Raw genomic sequence first — 25528 nt, 5'->3', positions numbered from 1 at the left:
GCCTGGGGACTTGGACAGCCTGTGGCGTGGCCAATGTGAGAATATATGCATTTTTAAATATGTAAATTGAAAAGGGAGAAAGCCTCATTCCTTCTAATGACCCCCAGGATGGTAATCTGGCTTTTCAAATCTCTAGGAAAACAGATTGAATATAGCACAATTAATGTTTCAGCACTTCGAGGCTTTTCTCGAAAATATTTTAATGGGCTTTTAATTTATGGCAGTTACCCCGATTAGCAGTGCCAAGGCTGGGTTGCTGCTGACCTCCTGGGCCAAGGTGGTCTGGGGGGCTGTGGTGAAGTGAAAAAGAACAAAGGCCTGCTGGTGTGTTCCCCAGGACCTCCCAGGACTGAACTGCCTGGGGTTACTCTAGACTCTTGTCCTATGGTGGAGGAGAGCAATTCAGGGTTCTTCAGAATGGAGGCAGGAAAGCTGCTTCAAGCATCCCTGGGAAGCAGGTAGAAGGGTGAGTTCTGCACCTGCCAGGGAATCTCTGAGTTGTGCAGGGTGGGAACCTGCATTTCAGTTTGGTGCTCCAGTCTGAAGTCTTGGTGGTGGATCCTGTGTAAAGAATGCACTGGGTAGGGGGCTGACCTCTAAATGTTTTTATAGTTTAAGACTGGCGCATTATTCAATGTGTCTGCATTTCATCTATTCTGAGTTTTCTTTTTGTCTCTCCCCCTCTTCCTTTTTGATAACATTTTTTCCCCTTTTGACCTGAAATACATCCTTTCCTATCTGAGTATAGAGTGGTTCTATGGTTCTGTTTATCTAAAAAAGGTCCTTTTTTCCCTTACCCAAACGATAGTTTTTGTGGGTATATAAAATTAGATAGACAATATTGATCTCAGCAGTGTTCTGGGAAATTTATTTGCTTATTTTCCATGGTGTTTTATTTATTTTAATTTCAGATGTTTTCTTTCTCTTTTCTAGAGCTCAGAGTTTTGGTTTGAGTTAAAATGCTTGTGGTTTATAATTCAAATGTATGTGTACGTATTCTAACATATATGCATGTATACAAAATGTGTTTATATTTTTTACTATAAATATATGTAGAAACTATAGCACATATTATTTATATAGACATCTTGGTCAGAGTTCTGAAGATTGGTGGAGACAGAATTTAGTCCTGGATCGTTGTACTATCAACAAAATATAGAAGAACAGAAATAAACATAAATGCCACAAGCCACCCTGTCCCTTATTTGGGACATGTCTGGTAAATTTAACATTTTAGGAAGTCCTGCACGGCAGCCCTTATGATCATGTTCTTAGAAGTTGTTTGACCAACTAATGCCTGAGCTGGAAAGCTGCGTAGGCTTCAAGGGCTTGACCCCTGAGGGTTCAAGCACAGGCAGGGGTGCCTTCACTGCCGGGGCCTCACCCCCCACTGCTGTGTTTAGGGCGGTTTATTGAATGCACCCCCAAACCCTTGAATATAATATTCCGGTCTGTGGAAAGTTTTTGGATTCCACCTTTCACTGCTTCCCAAATGTATTCCAGACCATCCCTCCAGCAGGCCTCTACCTGCCCACGGCCTGCCCCTGCAGTGTCTCTGTCTCCCAGTCCCCGCGGACTCAGAGAACTGGGGGCAGAGGGAGCCAGGAGCAGTCATTTATATGCAAGTCAAAATAGAATAAAAAACTGAAAAAGTGTGCTATCAAGAGATTAGTTGCAATTTTTGAAAAATGCTGAAATTTCACAGACTAGAAATTTGCATTGCTACCTCAGTTTATAGAATGGTGAGCTCTTGAAAACCCAGCTTTTGGTCCCCTCTGCCAGTGCCTGGCTTTTGAAACCCGGCGATTGCCCTCGATAGCTGAGAAAGCATGGGGCCCCGTTAGTTGACAGTCACATTCCTCACTGCTCCCTGTCCCTGACTCCTGGCCTGGTCCCCATTTGTATGATCGTCCTAGTTACTGTGAGTGCCTGACATGTTCCTTTGTGAATGAACGATCACAGATTCTGAAAAGTCCTATGTCTCAACACGGCCTTGCAGTCAGAAATTGTTCAAGCCAAATAGTGTCTGAGCATGTCTAATATAAGGTAAACACTCGGAATTCTCTTAATGTATTGGTTGGAAAAACATAGAGCTTTTAGGAGAGCATGCTTTGTAGGCTCAAGCTCTTGGTACTGTATGACCATAGGTAAACTTGCCCTCTGTGCTTCAGTTTTCTTCTCTGCATGTTAAGTTTACTGAAAATTTGTTGTAAGAACAGAGTTAAGTGAAACTTGTAAAACACTTTGTGTAATATCAAAACACAGAATGAAGTTTCAAGAAATCACAATTATATCTTTATAAGAATGATAGAGAAATTATTCTTCCATTAGTTGATTCATATGTTACAGTCAATCAATTTATACTGGATTGTTTAGTTTTTGTAAGCCAGGCATTTTCCTAAAATTGGGGGGAAGGGTAAATGATAAATAAGGTAAAAAAGTTTCCTTGTCTTATGGAGCATTTATTCCACTAGGGAGGATAAGTGAATAACTGAGAAGAAAATAAGAGCTCCCAGGAAAGCAAGTAGGATGATGTCATTGAGAGAAACTGAATAGCTTGTCAGGTGGGTAAGAAAGCCTTCTGCTGGAAGTGGGCTTTGTATCCTGTATGCTACTTGCCTCTGACAAGGAGGATCCAGTTGTGTAAGGAATAAACTACCTGGAATTCCCATTAAAAGCTGGAAAAGCAAGTGCACCGGCCCTAAGGTAGAAAAACATCTGGCTTTCTTTTTTTTTTTTCTTTTTGGGTCACACCAGGCAATGCACAAGGGTTACTCTTAGCTTTGCACTCAGGAGTTACCCCTGGCGGTGCTCAGGGGACCATATGGGATGCTGGGAATCGAACCTGGGTCAGCTGCGTGCAAGGCAAATGCCCTACCCACTGTACTATTGCTCCAGCCCCAACATCTGGCTTTCTTGAAAGGGAAACACATCTCTCTATTCTGTTTTGGGGCCATACCTTGCCATGCTCAGGGGTTGTTGCTTCTGGCTCTGTACTTGGGAATTAGTCCTGGCAGTGCTTGGGAGACCATATGGAATACCAGAGATTGAATCCTGGTTGACTGCTTGCAAGGCATGGAGCAGAGATAGTACAGCAAGCAGAACATTTACCTTTCACACAGCTGACCTGGGTTTGATTTCTGGCATTCCACATGATCCCATATGATCCAGGACTTAATTCAGTCTGCACCAAGCTCCATAACTCTGACCATTCAGAGTAATTCCTGAGCCTCTTGAGCCATGAGTAACACCTGAGCAAAGTGGAATGTGGCTCCAAAACAAAAACAAATGAAAAAACCAAGATAATACATTACTGCTGTACTATCACTCAGGCCCTAGGAAACCTATCAGTCCTCTTGGACGGGGCTGGTGGCTGGAGATAGTATCATGGAAGTAGAAAGTAAGAAGGTAGAAAAGTAGAGAGTAGAAAGTAGTAGGAAGTACCAAGTAGAAATTAGGAAGTAGAAAGTGTGTGAACCCTTCTAGCCCATATTAGTATCCTGAATTTTATCCTCAAGGTGGTAAACAACATCAACCCTTCTTTTTGGTTTGTTTTGCCAGGTAGCATGCACAGAAGTAGCTTTGGAGAGAGCCTCTTGCATCTGCATCATGCTTCTGATCATGCTTCTTGGTTCTCATGGTTGTGCAAGGCATAATAGAACTTGAATAGGGTGTGTGCTCAGCTCCGTCAGTATCCACATTCCATGGTACTTTGGTAGAAACAGACTCAAGTCCCATCCCAGACTTGTTGAAACATCTCTGGGAATGGCAGGCCCATGGATCTATGTTTAACAAAGTTCTTGGTTATGCTTGTGTACACTGAAGTGTGAGAGATCCTTAAGAGTGATGGATTTGGACAAACTTAAATGGGAGTTGAAGTTTTACTCTCTGGAGGAGAATGGAAACATTCCATGGCACCCCTGGGGTGCTGTCAGCCACCACTGCTGGCCACTCCCCATGAGTGGGCACTAGTGCCATGAGAATTCTTCTACATACCAGCAAGACTCTGCCCATAGTACATCTTTGATACAGATGGCAGATAAGAGTGAATGTGGTAAAGATCTTCTTTGTTAGGGATCTTAAAGAAGAAGCTCTAATCATTTAGGTTATGTAGAATAAGCAGGCTTTGTCAACAAGACAAGATAAAAGATAGACAGTGAGGAGCATCCTTTATGGACCCAGGGCTACAAATACAGAGGCTTGAAGCTTGAAACATTAAGGCTATTGACTGGTAGCAATACTGGGTTCAGAATTCAGGCTTTTCAACTTTCATTCCTGTACATTACATAGCCTACTCTCTCTTGATGGAACTATCTATATGAGTCAGATTCCTTACATAATTAACATTTAAAAGTATTTTGGAGAATAAAAAGGATTATGGTTACTAAGTAATTTTTGTGTTCATTAATTTTAATAATTAAAAATTATTTAGTATTGTCATTTTTTATTCTATGGAAAATATCATAACTTAATAAAAAAAGGCCATATTTCTCCATCCAGGATTTGAGTTAAAGTCATTTACTGTTACCTGAGGTCTTTAGTATGTGACTTAGTATTTTTGTAATGCTAAAATATTCAGTACCAGGTCCATAATAAACAGAATCCTTTCAGTGTACATATGGAAGTACTTGGCAAACATGTCCTTCAGAATAGTATTTCTGGTTCCTATTTTATAGCATCAGACTTGATATTTGACATACCCTCCTTTGAAAGGTGTTTTCCCTTACCTCTAAATTCTATGTCTGCTTTGCTGTTTTCAAGTTTAAGGAAGTGGTGGTTTCTAAACTTAAGTCTTAGTTATGTGCAAAAATATTTTTGTATTGCAGTGCCACAGGAGCTCTTGTTGACAATTCCAGTTTCCGAACTAAACATCTGGGCAATGGTGAGGGCTTCGATCATTTCTCTGAGTTGCTGACAACCATGAATCAATGGATGTGATGCCTGCTGACCAAAAGGGTAAGTGTCTATGATTATTTGTCTAAAAAGTCACAAGACAAAAAGTTGGCTGAAGGGGGTCCTCGATGGTGAAAGAAACTGATCAAAGTTTTCAGTTCATCGGAACAATTGCCCATTGAAGATGAGAGATTCTAATTTGGAAAGATGGGACAAACTCTGCCATTGTTTCTAGTAGAGTCAAAAAAATCTAAGGATTTCTACAAAAGCATAATGAGACATACTCACTTTTTTTTTTGGTTTACGTGTTTCTTTTAATCAAACTCTGAAAAATATGCCATCTGAATTCTGAGCTTTATGTATAGTGGAAAAGAGCAATTCCATCTTTTCTTCGAACCACCGTGAAATTATAATGATCCTGTTTTGAGTTTTGGAGGAAATTTAAATCTGATTTGTACATTGAGAAGATCTTTAAAGGCTTCCACATGATTAGTGAACTTGAAAAAGTAAGAGTGTTGGGATATTTGGAATCTCAATTCCCTAAAGACTTGTGACCATTTTTTTCCTAGTATAATTTATTTTATCAATTTCATTATAAAATTTAGGGGGAGATTAGAAGGGAGAAGGTGCTGTTCTTCTGTTATATATTGTCTTTTTTTTTGTATTGTGTATGTTTTTTTCCTATCATATTCTTCAGAAATCATTGACTTCTGTAGTAATGAATAAACTATTGTGATTTTCCTTTATCGAAGATAATAGTTGGTTTGGACGAGGTGTTTTCAGTTCTGACATTCTGACAGAGAGGCCAGAGGAATAATTCAAAGGACTGAATGTGTGTTTTGCACATAGGAGATCTAGATTTGATATCCAGCACCGCATATTGTCCCCACAGCGTTTCTAGAAGTGATCCCAGAGCACCGAGCTGGGAATAGCTTCTGAGCACTGCTGGATATGGCCCCCAAGCAAACAATATTCTGACACTATTCAAAGTTAGTTTGGTAGGTTAGAACATTCTGTTTGTCAGTACTGGACACTGGTTTTGTCTTTTTAATTTTTATTTTGTATTTTGGCCTCCCAAGTGTAAAGAGATCTGGGGCCCCTCCCCACTAATTAGTTGTTGACCAGCTGAACCAGTTGTTCAATGCAGGTGCTTGAGGATGCTGTGCTGCTTGACCATTTGATCCCTCTGGTGTCTAGGATGCCTGGGCCACCCTGATAGTTCCTGGATCCTCCAGACCTGCAGCTGGCATAGCTTGTGGGACTTTGCAGCCCTGGGGATCATACTGCAGTTAGCAGCATGCGAAGCAAACGCCTGATGCCCTATATTATCTCTCTAGCTGACATTGTTCATTTAAAGCTTATTATGACACCTCCAGAACATAAATGTCTCTGTCCCCAGCCTTGGTCACACCGGAGCCTGTTTCTCTTGGCTTCTCTCAGTGAGTCTGGGTTTTGTGAATTACATCTCAAAGTAATTAGTCAATTCTTTCCTGTCAAGTGTCTTCCAAAGATACTGTTGTGCATTAAGCTATGTGGACCAGATTTGTAAAGGATTTATAGAAAAGATCATTTTGATAAAGCAGTGTCACTGTATCACTGTCATCCTGTTGTTTATCGATTTACTCTAGCGGGGAACAGTAATGTCTCTATTACACTCAGCCCTGAGATTTCTGCAACCTCTCCTTACTCGTCTTTCCAATGATTGGAGGCTCTTTCAGGGTCAGGGGAATGAGATGTATCGTTACTGTCTTTGGCATATTGAGTATGCCACGGGTAGCTTGCCAGGCTTGGCTGTGCGCGTAGGATACTCTCGGTAGTTTGCCGGCCTCTCCAAGAGGTATTTATATATCTTTCACTGTGTTTGGGATATGAATATGCCATGGGGAGCTTGCAAGGCTCTCCCGTGCGGGCAATAGACTCTTGGTAGCTTGTCAGGTTCTCCAAGAGGGAGAACAAGGCTATTAGATGTCTAGCTTCTGGGAGCTTGGTCTTATAGTGATTATATAAATAACTTCTGTTTTATAGATTGGAAAAAAAAAGCCCTGGTGAAGCAACTAGCCCAAATATTAGAGACCAGATAATCCTCAAAGAGCTTGTCTCTAAAATTCCTGTCTACTTGGGCTAATTTGCTATATGGCTGCTTTTCTTTTGCACTCCCTTCTACTGGTGTGAAAGATAAAGAAAATAGCAGTCTTCTTAGTAGTCTGACTTTCACTGGTAAGAAATAAGGCAAATTTGGGTCAGAGCAATAGTACAGTAGTGTTTGCCTTACATGCATCTGACCAGGATTCAATCCCCAGCGTGCTATATGGTCCCTAGAGTCTGCCAGGAGTAATCCTGAGTGCAGAGCCAGGGGAAAGAACTGAACACCACCTGGTATAGCCCCCAAACAAACAAATAAGCAAACAGGGCAAATAGTAATCAGTAACACTTAAGTCAAGAAAATCTCCAGTTAAAGTAGTGGAGTTATGGAATTTAGAACCTTTAGAATTCTTAGATCATCTTATTAAGTGCATTTACCTGTGAAGTTCTGAGGGTTTTCCATTGCTGTGAAACAGTGATAGACATCTGTGGATGTCTGTAGTTACTGAGCACATTATGAGTTATATAGCATTATTATGAAGAAACGTATCTATGAGGGCCAAGGGAGAGTTGAGAACAAAGCCAGGGTCTGTCTCATAGGTACATGAGAAATAATAGATATAATAGGAATTCAGAAGCTCTTGAAATAGCAGCATGCTGAGGTTTGAGGTTTCCCATCATTACTGTCTTTAGTACTGAGTCTGATTCAATCTCACTATCATAAAATTGATGTATGAAATTTAACAAAACCATTTGGATGGTTTATTGAAGATTAGATTCATTTTATTCATTAATTTCATTGGGTCAGAATTGCTATTCAAAAAAATCAATGTGAAGAACAATAATGAAAACAATATCTCTTTTGAATTGATAAAATGTACTATTAGGCCAAATCAAATACCAGGGTGATATTTTATTTTCATAAGTAAAGAAGAGCTTTGTATTTATCTCATTGTAATGCACTTCCCTTCATTGTATTTATAGTAGGAAGTAGAGGTCCCTAAAATTCGATGAACTGGAGCATGGGTTCTGATTTACTATACTCCTTATTTTCCTTAAAGCACACCCCCAAGGTTTGCTCAGAGGACTAATTCTCTTCCTCCGTGATGCAGTTACGTGACCTCTCATGCATTATGGATCTGATGGCTATCTCATTCTTGCATTGATAAAATTTATTCACAGTTTTGTGCCTTTTAGAACTTTACAGTTTATTGAGTAACCTAAAGAAGCACCTATTAATTGTTACAACCAATAATTTCGAGTCTTTAGGCTTGAAATAAACTCTGCTGCAGAGCGAAATGTTTCATGGTAAGTGTCTCTATATTAGAACAGGGTCATAGTCACGGGGATAGATAGTGAGAACAACAAATTGTCTCTTCGAAGCAAAGAAATGATAAAAGCTTTGCACAAATAGATCATTATGGCAAATTTTTAAGGTCAGAAAATGGGTAATGTACTCAATTTATGTTGGTGATAACCATGCCTGCATAATAAATTAACTTAGGGGCAGGATACAGAGGAAGAAGTGCTCTACACTTCAGTTCTCTCTTTGTGATGTGGTGCTTTAATGCCACCATTCCCCAGCCGGGAATCATCAGCGTGGGCTGCTGTGTCTCCAGTGTGAAGCTTTAGTTGATATTGGTAACCTATGTGATGCACATCACGAGATTCCACGGCTAAGCGTGCTGCATATTTAATAGGCAGTTAGCCACCGTGTTATTAATAAATGTTCTAATAACAGTCTAGATTTGCATAAAGTTTTCCTGAGAAGAGTTGATAGTACAAAACTTGTCAGTCTGTGCTTGGGGATGGCACTGTCCCTACCAATGAATTGTGTGCCTCAGTTGTACACTTGAAGTAAAAATGTGAGCATCATGTGGCTCTATTTTGCCACCAATTTCTTTTTCTTATTTTCCCACAGTGCCTCTTTTGCTCTTTCTCATGATCAAGTCCCTAGATTTTGACCCTCCAGAAAGGTTAAAACAGAGAAAGTGATCTCTATCTAAGACTTGATCAGGAATATGAGAGGCAGAGGATATGCTTTGCATGTTTGAGGTCCTGGGTTCAAAAAAATGAAGACTTGATAATAGGATACATTTTGGCTGGGAGTTCCCTGCTTTTTAAAGTTGACTTAAGACCATGAACTTTCCCTGTTAGATTTTGGAGTGGGGGAATGGTTGTGGTGCTGTTGGGGGTGCAGCTTCTGGGATGATGTGGGGTTAGGTAGCAGGTATTCATGGGCAGGAAAGCCAGCTGGTGGCCTTGCCCCTTGAGTGGCCCTGAGCTGGAACCTGTCAGTGGGCCAGGCCACTTTGTTTTGCTTAAATTTCCAGGCCCTGAAATTTTGACTTCGAAAAGCAATTTTAACAATTTAATAAACTACATAATATGTTTTATAAGCTGGAGTGAGTGATTTTAAGTATTTTGGTCTCTTTCATAACACAATGAACCTAATATTGGTAAAAATACAGATCTTCACTCACGCCATAAAAAGAGGGTAGATTTAATAAGCAGTTATGAGTGTTGGCAGCTGCCTATCAGATTGTATAACTTGAGCTCCAGCTTGTGAAGACAGTGTCAACTTACATTTTATCTCTGCAGCATTTTCAAGGCAGTTATGTTGCCTTTCTCTTCAGTCTCTAACCTAATACAAGTAATGTAATTGGCTGAATATTTTCCACATAGCTAATTGGATAGGGGCCAAGGTGGAAACCATTGTCTGGCTTGATGAAGATCAGAAATTAACGTGACATTTACGTGGTGGTAATGGAATATATTAGTAATCCTCTAATTCAGGATGGCGGAGTGAGAATGGCCATCCTTTCCCGCCTATAAACTGCAGGAGGAGTTCTGAAGATGATGAAAGAACTCCACTCACCCCGTCCTGTCCTGCGACACCTCACAGCAGAGGCCAGCCAATCTCTATGTCAAATTTGCTTCTAGATTCTTCAGACAGAACTGCAAGACAAACTAATGAATTATTCCATTTGTCAATTACAAAAGAAAATCCACCAACTACTAGCTTAAGATTAGATTCCAATTAGAAGGTTGCATTTAATTCAAAAGCTATAACATTGTTCAAATGAATTCTGTTGGAGGTGACAGTTTATGTGAGATAAATTTATATGGTGTAGGGAGATATAAATTCATTGGATAATACTAAATATGTTACTTCATATATATTAGCTGTGAAATTTATTTCTTCTCTAGTTATGTCCCCAAGGAGGTAGAGTCAGAGGAAAACATATCTTCAAAGAAAGAACGTTTCTGTCCTTTTAGATACTTGCTCTAAAACAGCCTTTTCTCACTTTTATTAAAAAAAATTTATAAAATTTTTGGCATTAACTGAATTTATGATTCTTGGTGTATGCATTTATAAAATTGAATATAGGTTTTTTGATATAGGAAATTAGTCTAGGAATGAGAATATGATCCAATTTTATAATAAAGGTAATCTGCATTTATATTGCAGATATTTTCTATTCCTCTGTAAGCCCCTTATGGGATTATACACACTTTTTTTCTGGACATATACATTCACTGTAGAGTAAACTTTTAATGTATTAGGCAGACTTTTGTTCACATGATAGCTCCAAAAAACATCAAATCCTTTGCCTAAATCAAGAGTGGCAAACATTCTCAGTTTTACATTAACCCCAATACTGCCCAGTCCAGTGCTCATATCCAGTCTAGTTGATCATATCCAGTCTTCCATGGAGTGTGGCCCAGAATTATTCCAGCAAGTTTATAAATTCTCCATTTAAATAAATATAGGCAAAATCATATTAATTAAATGGCCTTTGAGCAGTCTTTTCAGTTTGTCTCTGTTTACTCAATACTCCAGTATCTGATACACAGTAGTGAGATAGGATATGCTTATTACATTAGTGAATCTTCTATATAATATTTCTGGCAATTCTGTGGTTGTGTAGTGGTTGTAATTTTTTTGGGGGGGGGTCACACCTGGCGATGCTCAGGGGTTACACCTGGCTCTGCACTCAGGAATCACTCCTGGCAGTGCTTAGGGGACCATATGGGATGCTGGGAATCGAACCTGGGTCGGCCCCGTGCAAGGCAAACGCCCTACCCACTGTGCTATCACTCCAGCCCCAGTGGTTATAATTTTGATGTTGTATTTATGCCATATTTTGTTTTGTTTCATTGGGCCTTATTTGGCACCTATTCCTGACTCTGTGTTGAGGGTCCATTTTGGTGGTACTCAGGGAACCACCTGTGATATTCGGGATGTAACTGGGGTCAGCCTCATACAAGGCAAGCACCTTAACCTCTGGACTGTCTATGCCATATTTTCGTTATTTCTGAGGGAGTTTTATTTTTTATCCTTAATCTGGTTTTGATAGCATATTGTAAATGCTATAGGTTTGTAGGTTTGGGAGGACTTTGTGTCACTTCTACCTAGGTGTCAGCTGAGTTTCAAATATAGCAAGGAATATGGCAAGATGGAATGAAACTTTTCTCTGAGAATACAGTATCTTTCTCAAAAGGAGAGGCACATACATGTACACACATAAATGCAGCACAAGTTTCTTGCAATTTTCTTTTGTATGTTAATCTTGGATTTTATCAATACACGTCACAAGCTGCGGTGAAGGAGGTATTCATTATTATGTTTCAAATAATATATCCACAATATAAACTTCTAGGACTTTTAATTACATTCCATATTGTTTTTGAAAATAGTCTGTTTTCTGTTAACTTGGTTAAAGCATTTGCCTTGCTCACGGCTGACCCGTGTTTGATCCCAGCATCCCCCATGGTCCCCCAAGCACTGCCAGGAATAATTTTTGACTGCAAAGCCAGGAGTAAACCCCTGAACATTGCCGGGTATGACTCAAGAAAAGCCAAAAGAAAAAAAAAAGTAAAAAGAAAAATGAATGATTATCACATTTAAGCACCAATTTGCTCACTTACATTTTGATTTTATTTTGATGTATTATTTGTGGTGTCACAGTAACCAGAACTCTGGAAAGATTGTGGGTGAATGAGTGAATAGTTTCTTGTTTTTTTCTCTTTTGGTTTAGGGACCACACCTGCAGTGTTCAGGGTTTATTCCTGGTTCTGTTTTCAGGGGACCATCTAGGGTTCTAGGGATCAAACCTGGGCTGGCTGCACACAAGGCAAGTGCCCTATCCACTGTGCTATCACTTTGGCGCTCAAGTGAGTGAATCGTTAACATCTGTGCCCCTGCTAATAAACCAATATGTTTTAGTCTGGATGCAAAGTAGGGGACTCATCATGAACTATTCCAGTGGTGACTCTTGAATCTCTGCATGTGGTACAGCTCCAAGCAGCGCCTTGAAATGGGTTCATGAGAGGAGCTCTCTTTCATCTTGCTTTGGTGTTACATAAGATTTTTGTAATAGTCCTAAAAAGTAATTCCCACAGCTAATCATTAGTTTTTTTTTTCAGCTAACCCAGTGGTTATCTCATCTAATCTTAACAATGTCTCTTGTGTTCTGAATTCCTTTTTACTGGTTTCGTTGTTGAGAAGACAGGAATTCTTCTGTGCTTAGGGATCACTCTTGGGTCAGTGCTTAGGGATCACTCCTGGCAGAGCTCGGGTCCACATGCAGTAATGGGATGATGGGGATTAAACCAGGGTCAGCTACATGAGTAAGCAAACACCTTACTCATTGTACTATCTCTTCACTATCCAGTGGAGTAGGTATTTTAATAGCACATGCTTCAAGTTACTTTGAGGGGGTTTCCTTTACATATTTTTAGAGTTGCTTGTTGGGTTCTGTTAGAATAAAATGGCATGTTATTTGCAGTTCCCTATACAAATCTTCAGAAAAGAAAATAGGGAACAGAATTTTGACATTCTAGAATGTGGATGATGGATATGTAGGGATTCAGTATGCTATTTATTTTCCCTTTAAAAAAAATCTGTGTGTGTGTATATATATATGTATATATATATATACATATATATCCACATATATATATATATATATCCACTTTGCTTGTTTCAGGGCTACCAGAGGTGTTCAGAAGGTATTCCTGGGGATCAAATCTGGGGATCCAGCTTTTAAAGTATGTGCTTCAGCCCTTTGAGCTATCTCTCTGGTCCTGTCTGTCACCTTTGTAATAACAATGAATGGGGTTAGGGATTTACTTAACACTATCTAATCCCAGGGCTGATAAACCAATCACAGGGAAGATCCAGATCCCTACCCATTTTTCTTTTTGGTGTTCTGCATACATTCGGCAGTGCTCAGGGATTGCTCACTCCAAGTGGGCTTGAGGGACCATATGGGATGTGGGAGTCCCACCCGGGTTTACCACATGGAAGGCAAGCATGCTAACCCCTATGGTTGCTTGGTCCTGATCCAGGTCCCTACTCTTTGTCTTCTGTCCACATCTAGGCCAGTCCTCAGCTGTTGATGAAATGTAAGTGATATGGAGTCTTAGGGCAATGAGACACTCACCCAGGTATTTGAGACGTGAAGTCATTTTCTGAACAATATAAAATGAATGACATATAAGTATTCCTGACTGGCCTATAAAAATGGATGGAACTTGCCCTAACTACTAGCAAGGGTGACATGCCAGGGCCTGTGAGATGTCTGTGCATCTGTCCAGCACATTCTTCTCTTGAGTGCTTCTGTGGGAGGGTCTCAGGGAAGCAAAGGAGGCCTGTATTTCAGAGACCAGTAGATTTTCTTCTCCTCCACCTCTAGGTCAATTCTTGGGGCCATCTTTCTGGTGTCCCTCTCATCCAAGGGCTGCTGCCTGGGGAGCACGTTAAATCAAGATTTCCAGGCACAGGCCTGAGGATGGGTTAGGTAGGAGGATTTGGATGCTCCGGTGTCGTGGACTGGATCCCCATCTTGGCCCCAGCTTTCATTTGGAGGGCTTTCCCCCAAGGGCAGGCCTGTCTAGTGTGCATCTTCTCTTCCAGTCTGTTTCCTGGTCTGCCAGTGGTAACATCCGTTGGGAGACAGTGAAAGTCCCTAATGGAGTGATTGGCACCTTGGGGGCGCTAGATCTGTGTTAGCCACATCTATATTTTAATCTTCACTGGGGCACTTGCAAATACCTTGAGCACAAATGGGAATGTTAACCATGAGTATTAAGGATGTTGCAGTTAATACTCTAGGTGACACTATTTGGAGGATACAGTTTAAACCTTAGATGTCCTCCACGTGGTTTTTCTTTTTTTTGGGTAATTATTAAAACCATTTTAGAAATCAGTAATAGAGTTTTTTACATAAATCTTTGAAAGAGAATTCTGTCACCAAAGTGTATGAGAGTTGACAAGTGTAAATATGCAGTTAGACAGTTTTAAAAAACGTGTATTATTTACTGATCAATGTAGTGTCTCCTTTGGAGCCATTACACTCAGTCATTTCCTGTCAATCTCACTGTGCTGTTATAATCAGTCCATGGATATGCATATTAAAATATGAGAAAGTTATTGTGCATGTGTAGTGGCAGCCTTTTAATTGTTAATAATGTTGCTGCCTTAAAAAAGTATCAGGCTAGTTTACTCTTATCATGGTTAATAGTCATCAGAATTGCATGAGGAATTGGGGAGCTAGAATTTGAACTGGGGTGAGGGCACGAGGCCCAGTTCTCCTAGAGATATGGAATTTTCCTTCTGCCACAGCTCCAGAAACTAGAAAGAGCTTTTCATTGGTGTTGTCAGGTGCTGATAACCTGGAGATTCTTGTGCTCTTCCTATTACTGTGCTTTTGAAAAACTTGTATAATCCTAATCATCATGTATGATTATATATGAGCTTGCTGGATGGTGAAAGGGTTATCTTAACTTCACTGAGTCTATCTGTTACATGAAAAACACCCAGATCATCCATAAATATACTTGTTTCAAACCAAACTCAGACTCTGAAATTTGAATATTGTATTAGTAGCATTGTGACTTTTCCTTTACACTTTGAGATTTCTGCCTTGGTTTGATTTGGCTCCAGGACCTGTAGTTTGCTGAGCTCTGATCTGGAGCAGTGAGCAGGAGACCTGATGAGCTCTCTGACAACTCGGCCTGGTGCTCTTCAGTGCCTGACAGAATAGTCATATCCTTAGCTTTTGTTTAATTCACATTTCCCCCCCCTGGTTTTTGGGTCATTTCTGGAGATGCTCAGAGATCACTCTTGGCTCTGCACTCAGGAATGTTCCTGGAAGTGCTTAGGGGAATATATGGGATGCTGGGGATTGAACCCTGGTCATCTGTGTGCAGAGTATATGCTCTGTCCAATCACATCTTGAGATAGGCCTATTCTATGTCATTCGATAATTTCTAGATTGACTGTTTAGAGTAAGATTCAGTGAGTGCCTCCTTTTTCTTTCTTAGCTGAGAACAAGAAGTATAAGTGAGGCCAGAGTTAAAAGAAGTAAAAGGGGTTGGTGGGGAGAAAACCGTGAAGAAGAAATGTGGATTTTGAAAAGTGACTTAAGATCCATCCTCTTTCAAAGCAGTTATTTTCTAAAATGTGGTGTATATATCTCAACAGCATAATGTAAATGGAATTTTTCTAGAAGAACTTAATGCATACTTTAAAAATTTTAAGATTTAGGTATTTTTAAAAATATATGTATTGTATATTAAGTATAGAGAAAAATATAGCCCGTCAAATCTGATTTCTCAGACTTGAATGGTATGAGGCAGAGTGGAACTATTAGAGGTAGTGCTGAGTTGGTGAAGTGGAACATTTTTGTAGTCACCGTAGGAGTGTCATTTGGTTTTCTGTGAGAAATGAAGGGGAGGAAAAGTAATCAAACATGATTGTGAATGCTCCAGAGGAGGATGCGGCCAGTGAGTTCTCTCTCCCCTTTCTCCTGAAGATTTCAGTTTTAAACCCTTGGAGCAGGTAGGAAACGTCAGGGAAGAGAGGAATGCGGAGATGGGGATGAATGAGCTGTGGAACGGGGCATTTTCATTAATGGGCAACCGAATGGGCACAGCAGAGGGAGGAGTGAGGCTGAGGTGCAGGCCTATAGTTCCAAGTCTTCCTGGGAGTCAAGCTGGGACAAGTTGGACCAAGGAGGAGAAATGAAAGGGATGTAGGTTTTTATTGTTGTTGGCTTTGATTTGGATGTGAGGAAGCTTCTGATGGTCAAGCAAATGTAGTTTATGAGCCAGGGTATTTATAATGTATTTGGGGAACATAACTGTGTAAAAGATCAACCCCAAAACAGCAGATACCCCTTCATGTAAATGCCCATTGTAAAAAGAAAAAGAAGCAGGAAAGTGCATAAACCAAGGTTGAATTATGTTAAAAAAAACTTGCAGTGGAGGCCAGGAGTAACCTCTTAGCATCGGCGAGTGTGACCCAATCCGAAAAATAAATAAATAAGATGAGTAAAATAAAAAAGCAGAATCTGATTTTAAAAAATTAAACAACAACAAAACCCAAAAAACTTGTACTGGTTAGTTTACTCTCTCTCTCTTTCTTTCTTTCTTTCTTTCTTTCTTTCTTTCTTTCTTTCTTTCTTTCTTTCTTTCTTTCTTTCTTTCTTTCTTTCTTTCTTTCTTTCTTTCTTTCTTTCTTTCTTTCTCTTTCTCTCTCTTTCATTCTTTCTTTCCTTCTTTCTTTCTTTCTTTCTTTCTTTCTTTCTTTCTTTCTTTCTTTCTTTCTTTCTTTCTTTCTTTCTTTCTTTCTCTTTCTCTCTCTTTCATTCTTTCTTTCCTCCTTTCATTCTTCCTTCCTTCCTTCCTTCCTTTCTTTCTTTCTTTCTTTCTTTCTTTCTTTCTTTCTTTCTTTCTTTCTTTCTTTCTTTCTTTCTTTCTTTCTGTCTTTCTTTCTGTCTTTCTTTCTTTCTTTGTTTCTTTCTTTCTTTGTTTCTTTCCTTTCTTTCTCTCTCCTTTCATTCTTTCTTTCTTTCTCTCTCTTTCCTTTCTTTCTCTCTCTCTTTCCTTTCTTTCTCTCTCTTCCTTCTTTCTTTCTTTCTTTCTTTCTTTCTTTCTTTCTTTCTTTCTTTCTTTCTTTCTTTCTTTCTTTCTTTCTCTTTCTCTCTTTCTCCCTTTCTTTCTTTCTTTCTTTCTTTCTTTCTTTCTTTCTTTCTTTCTTTCTTTCTTTCTTCCTTCCTTCCTTCCTTCCTTCCTTCCTTCCTTCCTTTCTTTCTTTCTTTCTTTCTTTCTTTCTTTCTTTCTTTCTTTCTTTCTTTCTTTCTTTCTTTCTTTCTTTTTTTCTCTTTCTCTCTCCCTCCCTTCCTTCCTTCCTTCCTTCCTTCCTTCCTTCCTTTCTTTCTTTCTTTCTTTCTTTCTTTCTTTCTTTCTTTCTTTCTTTCTTTCTTTCTTTCTTTCTCTCTTTCTCTGTCCCTCTCTCTCTTTCTTCCTTCCTTCCTTCCTTCCTTCCTTCCTTCCTTCCTTCCTTCCTTCCTTCCTTCCTTCCTTCCTTCCTTCCTTCCTTCTTTCTTTCTTTCTTTCTTTCTTTCTTTCTTTCTTTCTTTCTTTCTTTCTTTTCTCTCATTGTAAAAGAAACAAAATCCAGGATTCAGGACCAAGGAATAGAGCCATTACTATGTAATTAACAGTTTCTGGTCATAATTAAGAACACAGAATATTGGCCAGAAAACAGGGGTTTGAATTCTGGCTCTGCCAGTTCCTACAGCCTCATCTTTGGATGAAGCATATCTTTCTGTGCCTCAGTTTTCTTACTGTTGAAACGTGAATGATAATAGCACCTACCTCAAAGATAATTGTGGGATTAAATGTGTTAATATACACGAAGCATTACAAAAGGCCACTGGTAACTCAATTATAGAGCTAGTTATTAACCTAAAGTATGCCTCAATAAATGTACTATTCTATCTAGAGTTTCCTCTAAGGTGAATTCATATGCATGTGTGGCTCCCTATGTGAATATATGTGTGTGTGAATCTTTGTATCTTAGTGATATATATCATGTATTTCATAGACCTTTCCAGATCAAGTTCAAAGGAGTGGTGACTCTCATCACTTAATTGTTGTGCCTTAATTGTTGCAGCTGCATTGCTACTATACGACCATCCAGACTGATTTTAGAACTCAGAGGTGGTAACTTCTTTCCCTGTGGAAGTCTATTCTAGTGTTGACTAACCCTAGATTGGAAAGTTCTTTTCACACTGGACTAAAACTTCCCATACACAAATTTTCCACCTCATAATTTGGTGTGGTACTTTGAGATTATGGAAAACCCATTTCTTCTCCATGACACATTAAATATTTTAAGATAGTGAACAGGCCTTCTTACTTCTTCTGCAAGCTGAAAATCTTTCTTCTTTCTTTCTCTAGTTGGCTCTAGATGTTTTTAACCATCGTGGCAGTTTCTCACACACCCAGTTGTCATTGAGGCTTATTTTGGGTTTGAGTCTATATCTATCTCTAGTTTACCTAAAGCTGCCTCTTTTTTGACAAAACTGTCAGAAGGGGCATGTTTTGATTTTTTTTTTTTAACCTATGTCTTGGATCCCAAATGTGGGAAACTGGCACATCAGTAAGCTAAAGAATCAAATACCTGTCTTGCAATGCAGACCACTGCAAGAACTGGTTACGCTGTGGTTACCAGGTAGCTATGCAGCAATGGTAAGGATCACTGTAGTCAGTAGCGGTGACTTGTGATGTGCCTTCCTCTTGGCTGCTTGTGATGTGCCTTCCACTTTCCAGGGAGTCAAGTCATGCCTTTTGTTAACAGTAGACCACTTAATCCTTATGATTGTGAGTCTGCTAAAATTTATTTTTATTTTCAGTTGACAAAAGCAACGCTAGTGTAAAGTCAGAGACTGGTTAGGAAAGCTCAAGAGGGTTTGGGGATGTGGCTCATAGAGGCCCTGGCTCTGATCCCTCCTCTCTCATGCCGCCCCCGTGCCGATCATGCCCCCTCTTTCTCTGAGTCCTCCTAGAAAACAAATGAGTAAATAAAACTAAGTAGAAGGAAAAAAAGATCCAGAAGAGGATTTTTTTGATAAGCATGATCGAACTATTCCCTTCATCCATATGTATTTTCTGTTGTATGTAAGAAATGGTACAGTTTTGAATATTTGTTTGCTTTTGTTCCTTTTATATTTTTGTTCTTGTTTGTTTTTAGGACCACGCCCAGTGATGTAGGGAGACAGAAACTCCCTGCTCAGTGCTCCTTGAGCAGTCCTGATGATGCTGGAGATCAACTCTAGGTGCTCCTCCCTGCAAAGCTTTGCTCAGCCCCTCTACCCTGTCCATTTTATCTTCTGCATGAAGTTTATACAAGGAAACAGAAATATTTCCTCCCTTTTTAGATGGTCTACTTATATTCTGATGAAACAATTGAAAAGTATTTTTAAAGCTCCTGCTGTTTGCACTGTGCCTCCATATACAAACATTGGGGATAGTGTGCTTCATTTTCTTTCATTTTCCCCCAAATGACTTCTTTTCCCCTCCTTCCAAGATGACTCCAGAGAGGAAGCCAATCACAATGTTCTCGGCAGTAGAAAGATTTCAAAATACATTCGTGGGCATGGGTAACTTGGAGGATGGCTGGGTGCCTTCTCTGAATCTTAACACATTTCCCGAACATGGAGCTTCACCATGGCAACAGCCATGTCACATGACACGTTGGTGACACATGTAAGGTGCTGCCACAGCTCATCCCAGGTTGAATATTTGTGATTCATTGTTTCCACTGACACAGTGACTACTGTAACTCACAGTTGGAAGGTTCTTTGATTTTCAGTGCCACTAATGCACACTGACTCCCATATCACATGGAGGGCTCAGGGAAGGCAAGCGTAAATAAATAAGTGTGCGTTGTAAACATTGCCTTCATTAGCTTTACAGAGAAATATGTATTCACCAGTCACCCTCCTTGCCATTCGCATTCTTTTTTTTTAAAGCATATTTTGTTGGTAACACCTTGGAAGCTTGAAAATGATTTTATTTTTAATCATGGTTGTACCCATTTCCTCTTGGCAGACTTCAGAAGAGAGAGTTCATGGTGGCCCCCTTTTCGTATTTATTTATATGCTTCACATATAGCAGATTTATTGATGAAGGCTTGATTCTGGGAATATTACTTTTTTTCATTGTGAAATGTATTGAATACTTTGCATAAATCAGTTGGTAGTATGATGGGTCCCTTGCCCATTGGAGGGCTCTGAAGGTTATAGTCTATCAGAAGACGTTTCCAGAGGTCCAAGCTGAGTGGTATGTTAACATATTTTAATTTCTGAGTGATTCAGTGAGTGATTAAAAAAATGGATGTGGAATCTGGAAGACATTAAAGAGATGTCAAGGACAGACAGATTTTGATTTGTAGCCTAATGAAATGTTTTGCCAACTTTTAAAGATTTTTTTGAGAGTAGAACTTTAATCATTTGCTTGTGTTTCTGGCATGGTAAGGTTATTCCTGTTTCTGTTATATGATGAATCCAAAGTGAAAATGGGATAATTTTTAATTAGCAAAATTATAAAACCATTTGCAGCCAAATGTTTCTTGTCTTGTATAAACTGTGAGGTTTCACATTTTACTTTAATCATTTTAGGAAATTTTATTCTGTAGATCTATTTCAGTTGATACTTTATGTATGGTTACACATCCTCAATATTAGAAATTACCATGTAATACTCCATTCCAATTTCACTTAAATTATTAAAAGGAATTTTGGTCATATACATTGTGTGTCTATTTTTAAGGTGTCATGGTTACCTGAGTTGGATGTAGCACTGATTCTCAAATCAGCATTAGGAATACAAGGTTATATATTATGGGAACTAGTGTTAGATTATAAATATTTCTTTAACTTCATATTATATGCTTTGGTATAGTTCAGAATTGCCTTTGTTGAGGTTACCTATGTAATTATTTGAATCAAATGTTGTATTTTTTACTTTGTACTATAAATATATGAATGGAAAGCTATTTTAAAATATATTTTATTAAGAAATGGGAATAATGAGCCAAGTCATGGCAGCCTACACAAAATCCCCAGACTTTTCATTTTAAGATATTTCAGTTGCATTTAATTATGAATTTTTTTTTATATTTTTTTCTGGGAGCTCATTAGAAACATACTTGGAGTACAGGAGTTACAGGGGAAGGAGAAAGGATTTAAATGTTCAGAAGTTGAGGATTTGGCTAGATTCGGACACTGTCAGCTCCTGGAACTTGTATAGAGTGTTTTATGTTGGGTGGCGGGTAGGCAGCATTTTATCCGGTTTCTGTTGTTCTGGGGCACTCTCTAGAGTGCCAGGTGATACACCCTATAGCACCTGTGACATCAGGAAGAAGGATACAGCAACCAATCTGAGGAAACGTGGCCCGTGTCGCTCTAACTCAGGAGATAGCGAGAAGTGCTCAGCTGCAGCTGTTTGTCTTTGTGATTCTTAGGCATTCCTCCTCAAATACAGGCGGGAAAGTGAAATGTGTCAATAACTTTCCATCAGATGGAGCACATTCATAATGAAGTAGATTCTTAAAGCCAGTGGGTTCCCAGAGACTATCCTAGAACTGATCATTTCTCTTTAACCCATAAATTGCTCAAAGGGCAAAACCCTTAAGTTATCAAAAAACAACTAATGAGTGTTCTAATAGCACAGTGGGTAGGGCGTTTTCCTTGCACGTGGCTGACCTGGGTTTGATTCCTCCATCCCTCTCGGAGAGCCTGGCAAGCTACCAAGAGTATCTCACCCACACGGCAGAGCCTGACAAGCCACCCGTGGCGTATTTGATATGCCAAAAACAGTAACAAGTCTCACAATGGAGATGTTACTGGTGCCTGCTCGAGCAAATTGATGAACAACGGGATGACAGTGCTACAGTGCAGAGTGTTCTTCAGGTTAGGAATTTTAAGAGGTCATTGTTGTTTTGGAGGCTTAAAGTGATGTACAAGTATATTGTACAAGTATAACTTAGAATTCCCTCTAGATCTGGTAAAACCCTTCTATATGGAAATAAATATAGCCAACCAAGATGATATTGATAGTCTCTTTGAAAACAGAATCGATCAGAGTTTCCTTAGCACAGGACACAGGAGTAGGCTCTGGACTTGTGCTGTCCAGTACCTCTTTCTAGTCATCCGTGCAAGTCTTTCGAATGTGCAGGGCATGTAGCGAGGCCCCGTCACTAAGGTAGGCCAAGTAGAGAATACACACTGGGATTCAAAGATGTTGATCACATGCTGAAGTGATACGATTTTAAGTTTATGTGGGCTAAAGTAAATGAGGTATTAACATTAATTTCATTTCTTTTCATCCTTTAAGGTGGCCATTAGAAAATTAAGTGTTACGTATGTTGCTGACACTGTATTTCTGTTAGATATCACTTTGACAGGATGTATCAATTCCATATTTCTAAATCCAGGGGTCTTCAAGAAATTCTTTCCCTTAAGATTGGGCTCATGAGAACCAGAGATATGATACAGTGGGTGGGGCAGTTGCCTTTCACATAACTGACCTGGGTTTGATCTCGATTCCACATATGATCCCCTAAGCATCCAGGAGTAATCTATGACCAGATGGTCAGGAGTAAACCCTGCGCACAGATAGGTGCCCCTCCCAAAAAAAGAAAAAGAAAAATAAGAGGAAAGGGTTCATGAGCCAGATATAGATAGATAGATAGATAGATAGATAGATAGATAGATAGATAGATAGATAGATAGCTCAGTGGACTGGAAAATGTGCTTTGCATGTGAAAACCTTGGGGTCAACCCCCAGCACTGTATAGTTCCCAGAGCACCACCTAGAGTAACTTGAAGCACAGAACTAGGAGTCACACCTGGGCACCAACTAGGTGTGACCCCAAAAAGAAAAAATGAAAGGAACTCAATTACTGGTAAAGTTGACTTGAGTCAACACTCAGCTAATTTATTTTATAAAAAAAAGAAAGCTAGAATATTTTCAAATTCAATTATTTTTATCTGTTGTACACATGACATAAAAGTAAACCTTCCTTTGTGGATTATAATCTGAGTTTGAGAGAACCACTCTCAGCTGTTTGTGTTAAATGTGTGCGATACCAAGACATCAAGTTGAAAAGTCCAACAGGTACAAATGACTTTAAATGATACTAGAAATTAATTTTTTAAATAATTTTCTTTTCATTGTAGAGCTGCACGTCTCAGACTGGGGTGGGGGTGGGGGTGGCGTGCAGCAGTACTTACCCTTTGATGCACCCCAGACCCCCCAAATTCCTGTAGCACACCTCTCTGATGAGGCACCTTTTCTTTCAGGATTTGGAAGACGGGTAAAGGAAAGCAGTTTTACGTTCTGATTGTTTAGTCTTTAGAAATTTTAGAGAGGGGGAGGGAGAAAAAGAGAGAGAGAGAGACAGAAAGACAGAGAGACAGAGACAGAGAGAAACAGAGAGAGAGAGAGAGAGAGAGAGAGAGAGAGAGAGAGAATGAGTATGTGCACAAGTAAGAACACATTTTCTTCCAGGGAGAGGGAAGAGCAGTGAAAGTACACTTCCTCTCACTCCCCTCAGGTTGCCACTGGGTAATTCCAGAGTGGAATGTACCCAGTTTTGCATTGTAAATGACCACATTTATGTTGAGATGGGACACAAGATTCTGAGTGTCTCCAGAGGCATCCTGCTTACTCAGGTCCCTTTGATTTGTGTTTCCAGACCCTTCACCTTTCTTGAGTTAAACTTCCTGCCTTCCCTCTACCCTTGGCCGTTTTGGTAGAAATAACAAGAGGCCAAATGTAATTTATGTTTATTTATTTATTTTAATTATTCTTTTCCATGGTGGGGTTGGGACAGTTAGGAAACCTTGTGTGGTGTGTGGGATTTGAACCAGGACCAACTGTATGCAAGGCATGTGCCTTACCTCTGTGCCATCTCTCTGCTCCCCAAACTTCTATGTAATCATCATCTTTTTAAAACAATCATAGCTATTTCATTGAGAATTTTACTTATCTAATGCAGAGAAGAGGTTCCCAAGCAGTGCTTAAGGGACCCTGGCGGCTTCTCCTTGTGATGAACAATCCGGTCCCTGATTGGGCCGGATAGTTCAGTGATTGACTCAGTGAAGAGGTGCTGCATGGGTCAGAGGCCTGGAGGGTCACACCTGGTGGTGTTCAGGGCAATCATGTACAGCTTAGGTACCAGTACGTGCCAGGCATGTACCAGATGGCTGAGCTCTCTCTCTCTGGCCTCTAGTGATTATCTTAGCATTAGGGTTTGGCCATCTTAAGCCAGCTGAAAGTGCTGGGTGCTGCCCGTGATAGGAAACAGATTCCAGGCTGGAAAGACAGTACAGCAGGTCAGGCTCTTGCTTTGGACACACCCAACCTGGATTTAATTCCTGCCAGGAGTGATCCCTGAGCACAGAGCCACGTGTAAGCCCCAAGCACAGGCTGATGTGACCAAAACCCACAGAAATGTAAGGGAGGGAGGGAGAATGAGAGAGAAAGACAGATAAAGAAACATCTTTCCAACTGCTCCCTTTTAAAAAATTCTGAGGTAGGGGCTGGAGCGATAGCACAGCGGGTAGGGCATTTGCCTTGCACGCAGCCGACCCAGGTTCGAATCCCAGCATCCCATATGGTTCCCTGAGCATGGCCAGGGCTAATTCCTGAGTGCAGAGCCAGGAGTAACCCCTGTGCATTGCTGGGTGTGACCCAAAAAGCAAAAAATAAAAAAAATCTGAGGTAGTCAAAGGTACCAAAATACTGCCCAGGAAAGGGATTTAGGTTGATTGAAAGGCTGTCATGCAACACTGTCAAGGTGAGAAAGACGCCCTCATTATTTATTTGTATACTTATTGTATCTGTACAAATACAAATCTCTTCATTTTTATAGGAGGACCTGTTGGCAGCTTGTGGGGTGGAAGTGGAGGGCTTAAGGGGAGGGCTTTGGAACAGATGGGGGTAGCGACTTGCACTGTGAACGGGGCAGTAGAGGCCAGGAGAATGTGGGGAATGCCTGGGGTGGGGAGAAGAGGGTAACTCCAGCCTGGCCCTTGCCTGGCAGAGGAAGGAAGTCGCCTTTTTGATGGGGAGCTCTGCAAGGAAGACATGGATGGGTGGGGGCTGTGAACTGTTGCCTTGAGTGTGGCAGGCTCCAGATTTGGAGGTGAGGGTGAAAGTTCTGTCGAGAAAGGCCTTCAGACATTTCCCCTCGAAACTGGAGGAACGGTTCAACTCCAGTGTCCTTCTAATTCATGTCTCTTTTGACCTGTTAGGTCAGATTTAAATTTCTTACTTTTTCTTCACAAATGGTGCCCTACTTATGCAGCAGCGGGCAGAGAAATCCCACTTCTCTCCGGGACTATGAAGACGGTTGTTGGCCGACTAAGATAGGGCACCCTTTGGTATTGTACCTGGGGTGGGGGTGGGGCCTCACTCCGGAAAGGCAGCTGTGGAAACAGTGATGCCCGCAAAGTTCAAATAAATGGGATTCTGTAGCCTAATCTGTTCCTCCTCCTTCTCAGTTCTCGGGGAGGAGAGGTGGGGTGGGGAGGGAGGTAGTGGGCTGAATAGACATCCAGCCACACTTAGATTTCTCTTCTGCACTCAAATAATTACAATTAATAATATGTCTTCTAATGGATAAACAGTGAACTTTCATGTTCGTCTTGTTTCTTCCCTGGACTTGGCTTCCTGTTAAAGTTCTGGGTCT

General features: G+C 40.2%; 1 protein-coding gene across 7 annotated transcripts in view; it reads left to right on the top strand.

The window, feature by feature from the left end:
* FOXP1 (forkhead box P1) overlaps positions 1-25528 on the top strand; it is a 793034-nt gene that overhangs the window by 215823 nt on the left and 551683 nt on the right. For all 7 annotated transcript variants that reach the window (XM_055137067.1, XM_055137065.1, XM_055137064.1 and 4 more), the window contains exon 2: positions 4827-4956. The gene's annotated coding sequence lies outside the window, so the exon portion shown is untranslated. The remainder of the gene's footprint in view (positions 1-4826; positions 4957-25528) is intronic.

This window comes from Sorex araneus, chromosome 4 (genome assembly GCF_027595985.1).
Source record: "Sorex araneus isolate mSorAra2 chromosome 4, mSorAra2.pri, whole genome shotgun sequence".
In the NCBI taxonomy this organism is placed as follows: Eukaryota; Metazoa; Chordata; class Mammalia; order Eulipotyphla; family Soricidae; genus Sorex; species Sorex araneus.
This window is presented reverse-complemented; position numbering and strand designations above follow the sequence as displayed.